The sequence below is a fragment of the Octodon degus genome, unplaced genomic scaffold (genome assembly GCF_000260255.1).
Source record: "Octodon degus isolate 3935 unplaced genomic scaffold, OctDeg1.0 scaffold00032, whole genome shotgun sequence".
Taxonomy (NCBI): domain Eukaryota; kingdom Metazoa; phylum Chordata; class Mammalia; order Rodentia; family Octodontidae; genus Octodon; species Octodon degus.
This window is the reverse complement of record NW_004524608.1, coordinates 409893-418196: the sequence shown is the minus strand read 5'-3', so window position 1 is coordinate 418196 and position 8304 is coordinate 409893. Positions and strand designations below refer to the sequence as shown.

The 8304-nt window shown below is 46.4% G+C and overlaps 2 pseudogenes; both read right to left on the bottom strand.

Annotated features, from left to right (window-relative positions):
* LOC101565070 overlaps window positions 1-6876 on the bottom strand; it is a 17300-nt pseudogene extending 10424 nt beyond the window's left edge.
* A 35-nt stretch (window positions 6877-6911) lies between these two features.
* On the bottom strand, window positions 6912-7478 carry LOC101564685 (annotated as a pseudogene).
* Between the last annotated feature and the right edge of the window lie 826 nt (window positions 7479-8304).

Below are 8304 nucleotides of genomic sequence, written 5' to 3'. Positions count from 1 at the left end.
TATATATATATATTGCATTTAATACAGAGTCTACAGGGTCTCACTACACAGATCCAACTCATAGTGATTCACCTGTTTTCAGCCTCCCAAATGCTGGGATTGTAGGCACACACCACCATGCACAGTCTCAATCACTGGCTCAGTGCACCCCAGGGGTGCAGCTGGCACGGCATGTTGGGGATCGAATGCGGGCCATTGCGCTCTGCCTGAGCAGGTGCTTTAGTCCGCTGGGCTATGTGGCCAGCCCTTGTGTTGTGTTTTTGTTGCTACTCCAGTCTCGTAAATCATCTAGTAACATGTGACTTAATGGAAACTTTTTGAAGTCCAACCTGAATGAGGTCATGACTTGGGTGGAGAATTTAATGGGGTAAAATCACTGTGTTTTTGAAGCACTATGAGTAGGGTACATGGATGAAAAGTGCTGCCAACTCTATCGGTGGACATGAATGATTGTAGCCAAAGGTCTGACAGTAAATACAGCTGCAACAAATTCAGGCCAGAATTCAGGATTTGAAGAGTAATGATGATGTTCCAGAATATGACATAATTGTAGATGAATAAATGCAGATTTTTATACATGAGTAAAGGAATATAGATTTTTGTACATAAATAGATATACATTGTTGTACATGGAAAAATAGGACATCTCCTGAAAATAAGCCCTATTGCATCTCTCAAAGCAACAATTAATATGAGGCCCAGTCTTACTTTAGGGGAGATATGGTACAAAAAGAGTTAAAGAATAGTGGAGATGGAAAAAGCAGTTTCTCAGACTGAGGTGCCCACAGCTGGGCAGTGAGGGTCATGTGAGTGGTCAGTCCAGCCACTGTCCAGGGCCTCACCTGGTCCTCAGCCTCATGAGATGCTTGCTCCCATCACCTTTACACAGCAGATACTGTCACCATTGACACTTGTGGTCCTGCTGTGACCCTGTACCTGAGTCATTGACAGAACAGAGCTTGATTCTGTTCCTGTAAAACCTGCAGCTCTCCCCCACCACCACGAATGCAAGGCCATCATTATTCTTTCTTTCTTTCTTTCTTTCTTTCTTTCTTTCTTTCTTTCTTTCTTTCTTTCTTTTTTTCATGGAACCAGGAATTGAACTCAGGTCCTTGCAATTGCCAGGGAAGCGCTTCTTCCACTGAGCCATCTCCCCAGCCCCATGGCCATCATTATTATACCCAGTGTCTCCTTTGCAGGACCCACTTCTTGGTAGCAAAGTCAAGATAGAAAAAAGCCCGGGGTCCACCGGAACAGAGGAGGTCTATGCCCATAAGGGAAAGTGTAACCTGCCTCTTCTGTTTCCACCATTTTCTTTTTGCCTCCAGTTCTCCACAGGCACAGTCCAGCTCTGAGGAAGAGAAGCACCGCTGTGATTCCCCTTATGAGGCCCGCAGTAAGGTCAGCTGTGGGAGCTTTTCATCAAGGAGAGAACAAAGAAAATATCTACTACCAGTCAGAGGGATCTCACTGTAACTGAGGTCTCACCTTGTACCTTGTACAAGGCCTGGGGAAAGAGGGCTGGCCAAATAGCTCAGCGGATTAAAGGGCCTGCAAGCAGGTGCAGGGACCAGGGGTTTGATCTTCTAGCCTGCTGTGCTGGCCCTGCCCCGCCCCACCCCTAGGGCGCACTGAGACAGTGATTGAGACTGGGTGTGGTGGTGCTTGCCTGTAATCCCAGCTCTTGGGAGGCTATAAACAGGAGAATCACTATGAGTCTGATCTAGTAGTGAGACCCTGAACACCCTGTAGACCCTTCCTTAAAATATAGGAAAAAAAAATAAGACTTGGAGAAGGGCCTGTCAAGAAGGTGCTGGGTAATGGAGTCATTATTATTCTAGTAGGGAGGGAGATGGTAGGGGAAAGCTATAGCTAACTAGGGCCAAAGAAAGACAGGAGGGGAGTCCAGAGTATATACTGTTTCCTGAGCTAGGACAGCCTTCCTGGCAGCAGGTGGCACTCACCTAGTGAACAGATGTCACCACGGTCTGAGGTGGTATTGTTCTGGTCCATGGGATTGTTGACTACACAGGGGAGGCTGGTGTTGGCCAGGCTCAGAGGGGCAGCTCATAGCCTTAGTCCAGGGGTTGGGACCTGGCCCTGGTGTCCCTCTCTGCTCTTCCAGGTCACATTCAGGTTCTGTGTGACCCCTGTGGCCCTGAACTCCAGGGTGACATTGCACCAAACTGGTGTGATGGATAATGCTTTGGCCAGGATCAGGGGAAGGAATACAAGCTCTGGGAAAGGGAAGAAAGAAGAACCTCACATGTCACTCATTCTCACAGTCTCACTGAAGCCCATGCTTCTAGTAGCCATATGAGGAAGGAAGGAGCAATTTATAAATAAAACATGACTTGTCACAAGCTAAATGTTGAGCAAGGGACAGTATCCAGTGAGAACCCTTTTGTGATTTCCCTAACGAAGCAAATCTTAAAAATATTTCCATGAGAAAAGAATGGCTAGATTCCCCCTTTCGTGGGCTGTTATTACCAACAAACTTGGCTCCTTTCTGGAAAGAGAAAAGGTCTGAGACAGAAAAGCTTGTCTTGATCCGGTAACCTGTCCTGCAGCTCCAGCTGAGACACTGCCTGGGACAGCACAGGCCTCACAGGGCAGAACATCAGGCCATCTCTGAGAGGATACAGAAAAGCTCCATCTCTCAAGCACAAAGATGTTTGTGGAGATACAGTGGTCATGACTGGGGCAACAGCTCTGTAGATGGTTAGAAGGTGCCCTGAACTTGTGCTCCAGAAAGAAGACCAGAGTCAGGCTCACAAGCCAGCCCTGGAGGACTCAGGAGACATCCATCTATGAAGCCTGCTCTTTATGATAGATACTTCCCTGTATACAGAGGGATTCTAAGGAAACAAAGCTGGGAAGCAGATTTCTTCAGTGTCGATAGTAGTGAATGTTCTTGTAGAGTTGTCAGGGCATGGAGAGCTGGAACAGTGGAGTCCTGTGGGAGTGAGCCTGGCCTTGGGCTTCAGCTGCATGGGAGGAGTGAGGAGCAAGGACATGAGGACTGGATACATGTGAATGCCTAATGTGATGGGAACTTGTGGCCACTGATGCTTACATCCTTATCCTTGGCACCTGGGAATACAGTAGGCCACAGTGTAGATAGCTGGCCAAGAAATAACAGATTACAGCAGTGACTCTAGATGGGCCCAGCTTCAGCACTATGATGATTAAAGGGTGGAGAAAGACTTAATTAAGTTCAATTAGTTAATTAATTATAGCACCACTAGATAGCTAATATACAAATTAAGTAAATTAAGACCTATTTTAATGTTACTGCAAATATCCCCCAATTTCCATTTCCCCCCAAATCTCTGAAGTGATTTTTCTCTCTGATGCAAATCTCAGCTTTGTTCTTTGTACTAAACCCATGCCTTTTTTTTTTTTTTTTTTTTTAATTTTATTTTTTTTATTTATTTATTTTTTTAACATTTATTTTTTTTTTGCAGAACCGGGGATTGAACTCAGGTCCCTGCGCTTGCCAGGGAAGCGCTTATTCCACTGAGCCATCTCCCCGGCCCCATGCCTTTTTAAGAGATAAATTATAATACTGGTGGCTGGACTCTGAAGAGAACCCTGCAAAATTTGATCTATGAAATGCCTAGGTTCTATATAAGAAGAAGGCCACAGGGTTTGGGTGAGGAGGTGTCACATACAATAGACCTTGAGGTGGAAAACTTGAAAAAATACTTTTCCTCCAGTTAACCGGCCCTCAGCCCAGTACTCTCCACTGTCCTGTGGGGTCGCATTCTCAGTCTTCAGGGACATCATGCTGGGCACTTGGACCCTTGCTTTGTACTTGTGCTGGAGGCTGAACCAGATTGTAACACTTGTTCGTCTGTAGACTCTCAGGATCACTTTGTACTCTGACCATAGTCGAAGCCCCAGAAGGGCCTGTGATTAAAAGATAGAACAATACAAGCTTTCATGATTGTTAATCTTGTTATAGTCTCAGTACTTCTCTCTCTCTCTCTCTCTCTCTCTCTCTCTCTCTCTCTTTTTTTTGAAACAGTGTCTCACTATGCAGTTCAGGCTGGGTTTGAGCTCACTTTGTAGCCCACATTATTGGTCTCGAACTTGCAATGATCCTTCTTCCTCAGCCTCCGGAGTGCTTGGATTATAGGCATGCATCACCATACCCAGCCTCAGTACTTTACTGTTATGATTTCTTATTTATAAATGTAATCTTACTTATAAATGTCATATCACATGACAAATGTGATATGTCTCATGTGACTCATATTTATGAATTTAATATGTCTTTCAATTCCCCTTTTGCCTAATTCCCCAGTGTCTTTTCTTTATCTCCCATACTCCTATGTTTTCGTTCCTGGTTTCATAGTCTCCTGCAGCTCGAAGCAGCAACGGCAATTTTCTTATATCTGCTCAACATGCCAAGAAGCACATGGGCGCACAGACACCCTGAGTTTTGGAGGCTTGTTCACTTAGACAATAGGGAATCCATGGAATTGAGGTCCCTGAACCTTGCCGAGGCTCATTCATGCATCTTAGGTCACAGAAATTGGGGCTTCCTCCCAAACAGGTGTGTGTGCTTCCTCCAAGCTCAGCAGTGTTCCTCGGATATGCTTCCCTTTACTCGGGCGTTTCCAAGTTGATGGGCACCCCTTCATTTTCCCAGGAACAGTGATGAGAAAAACAAGTTTTTATTGGAGATCTTGGGTTGTGAGCAGCATATCATGAAGAGGGAAAGGCAATCTGCAGGGAAGAAAAGGGCTTCCTCCTGCAGGGTTCATCCCACCAAGGAACAGTTTGTTTTCCCATTTTAAATGAAATGGACCCAAATTTTCTGATCAAGGAGATTATGGGGCCACAGAGGAAAGTGATTGATGATGTAGAGTGTGCCTAAGGAGAGTCACATGGAGAAAAACTTTTTCTCAGGCTTTCACAGAGAGCAAATTGGTCAAGCAATGGCCGTGACTCATCCACATGCCTGACACTGACAAAGGATATACAAAGGGTGGTACAGGGTTTCAGGATAAATCCTGAGGGGAATTGACTGACCTTGTTAGATACAAAAGTTACATTTTTTGTTATATAGGTCTTGCTTTATCTTGGTCTTAACTGTCCAGCAGAAAAGTATAAAAGTGAGGTGTAAAAAGTAAAGCCATATTAATGTGCTGAGCTGTAAGAGACTCAAATTGACAACTTCTGACATTTCCAGTCCTACAGATAACCCACTACTATTATGGGCTATTGGACTCTATTGGATTATTTGGCTGAATTCATGCACTTATAATATTTAAATGGCCATGGAATATCCATCTCTGATAAAACTGAACAAGAAAAGAGTTTACAAATGTAGGACCATTTTGTATCTGTATATACAAAATAGTTAGGATACAGCTACTTTCTCTTAAGTCAATGAACAGAAAGATTTGTACTAATAGTGTTTATGGACAGGATGTTATGTCTGCATCTTGTACTATGAATAACCATTATGAAGACTACAATATGCAATGTATTTAAAAAAATAAATGAAGTGAAGTGAACATCACACAAACAATTTAAAAATACATCTGAGACATCCAGGGGCCTCTCATGGTGAGGATTTGCTTGGAAAAGAACCCAGCACAGCCAGGAGGGGCCCATGCCCTCCTGCCCACTGGAGAAGCTTAACAGGCACAGCGCACAGCAGCGTCCCCAGCTCAGGGGCTCTCGCCTTTGCTAGTCATCACAAGGCCGTTTCCTCCATGCTTCACCTGAGCTCCACCAGGCATCTTGCACTGGTAAATCCTAGCAGATTGCCTTTCCCTCTTGGGTTCCCAAAGACATCAGAACCTAATAGCCCTTCCAGGCCTGAAGGGTCCTAAGCTGTCCCTCTGCCTCTTACATACTCACTGAGGAGACCCATGAGTCCCAGGAGCCCTGAGGTCCAGCTGTGGTGGTTCTCGTGAGCAAGAGCCCATCACAGGTGCACACACTTCTGCTCAGCTGCAGAGAAGCCTCACCGAGGAAGCTGGTGAGAAACAAGGAAGAGCTTAACACTCACATGTTCTAGCCCACCAGAGGTGGAGCCGCAGTCACAGCAGACACCAGGATACGCACACAGTCAGCTCTTTCCTCTCACCCTTTTACTTAGAATGTAGCCATCATAGATAGTTTAGGATAAATGCACAAGCAACCTGATTCCAAGGGTGTCTCCATTCTGGAGCACAGAGCCAGCTTGTCATTCCCACAGAACCTCCCCACACTGCCCCCCCCCACCTGCTCCAGGACTCACAGCTCCGCCCCAGGCGGTGGCCTCCCACTGCCAGCCTATGGCCAGGCACAGAGATGTAGTCTCACAGCAGGTCTGGTGGGGTCCCGCGGATCTGCAGAGTCTCCCAAAGCCTACTGGGCTGAAGGCCTTATCCTCAGCTGGTGAAGCTATTGTATTTGATGGAAAATTTGGATGGTGGAGACTACAGGCAGGGAGGTCATTATGCCCCCCCGCCCATACCATTGCTTTATTGCATATTCCAGGGAAGACAATAATCTCTCTCTCTTTTTTTTTTTTTTCCAAAAAAGTAAGGCACCCGAAAAACCTCTGTGCAAGTTCTGTGTTATTTTAAATCTTATTGGTTACCACAAGTATTTCCACTGCAGAACTGAAGGTATCTAAAAAAGAGCAGGGTGCATTTTCCTCAGCATAAATGTGAGCCTTGACTGTGTCTCGCCCGTGGCGCAATGAGCCACAGCCCAAGGTCTGTTATGACAGCAACGCAGCTACTAGGACAATGCAAGAGCACTCATCAGCTACTCACATTGGTACAGCTGGCCCCGGTTATCAATTATAGAGCCTGAGGAGGAACAGCATCGGTCTGTGTCCCACTTTGTGACAGGTAAGGGATCTGACATTTTCCGTGTTCTTGTACACGGTGCTGCTGTTTGTCTTATACAATACTGAAGAATGTGGAGAGACACTGCTGCTCATAAGGCACTTGGATCCAATTGTCTTGATCTGTGTCGTAGTGTCTAAGTATGTCTGTAAGTCTCTGAGGGACAAAGCAGCCCTGGATGAAGTTATCAAAGGTGATCTGCCCTCATCTTTGTCAAACTTGCAGAAGAGGATGTAGTGAAACTTCTCAGAGAGCTGGAAGTCAAAACCTGAGAGTGCTTGCTTGAGTTCATTCTTGTCGATCATCCCCAATTTGTCCCTGTCATAGGTAAGGAAGACGTTCTGCCAATCTGTGTTGTACTTCCACACACATACCTGTAAACTCACTGAAGTTGACACCATCTTTGTTCTCCAGGTCAAGCATAGAAATGATTGATCTGACAGTCACTGGATTAAATGGAGTCCATGTGGCACTGGACAATGCCTAGTGAAGCTCATTGTCTGATATTACCCTTCTCCAGTCTTTAGCAACTCACTGGAAGATGTTCCACAGGAAGCTCTGATCTGGCAGCACAGTGCCTGCAACAGGGCCTGGGCCAGATCCCAGGCAGTAGGCAGTCATGGGCAGAGAACTGGTGATGAAGAGACAATGACTATGGTCTTGCACCATTAGGGGCTTCTTAAAGGGTATGTTGACACGATGGATGTTCTCTGTCTCTGTCTCTCCCTGTCCTTTCCCCACTCTGTCTCTCTCCCTGTTGTTCCCTTCCTCATGTCTTTGATGAGCAATGTAGTGTTGCTCTACCACATACTCCCCACCGTGAGTTCAGAGTGATCCAGGTAACCATGAACTGAACCTTTGAAACTGTAAGCCAAAATACTTTCTCAGGTGTGTTATCACTCTGACAGAAAGGTGTCCAACACACTTGCCAAGGCCCTCTTGAGATTAGTGGCTCCCTACCCAGTCAAAGTTCTGATTTTCTAAGAAATTTACTTGTCATTTGCTGAAGGAAGAAGCTATAAACAACAATAGCTAAAGTTCTTTATGGAGAGGGTGAGTCCTGCCCCTGAATGTGGGTGCTTATGTTCCCCTGGCTGGCAGCCTCATGGCATTCTCAGCTCCCACTGACACTCGCTGTCCCTCTCCACACTTGGTGAAGACCAGAACCGACACGCTTCTGTCACTAGCGCAGCCAACACTTTCCTTTGAGGCTCTGCAAGTCGTGAGCTGCCCCAGGCAGGGCAGCAGTGGACCCCAGCCCTGGCCACAGTGCAGCTGACTCACGCTCACCACCACCTGCTGCAGCTTCAGTCCAGGTTCTTCCATCCTGACCTGGACACCCCGTGCCAGCCACGGGCTCCCCGCTGCACATGGGCAGCAGCACCCTTCCTAGCCATGGAGGGCCCCTTCTCCTCCCCTGACAGGCCGCCCAATCAGAATATCCCGA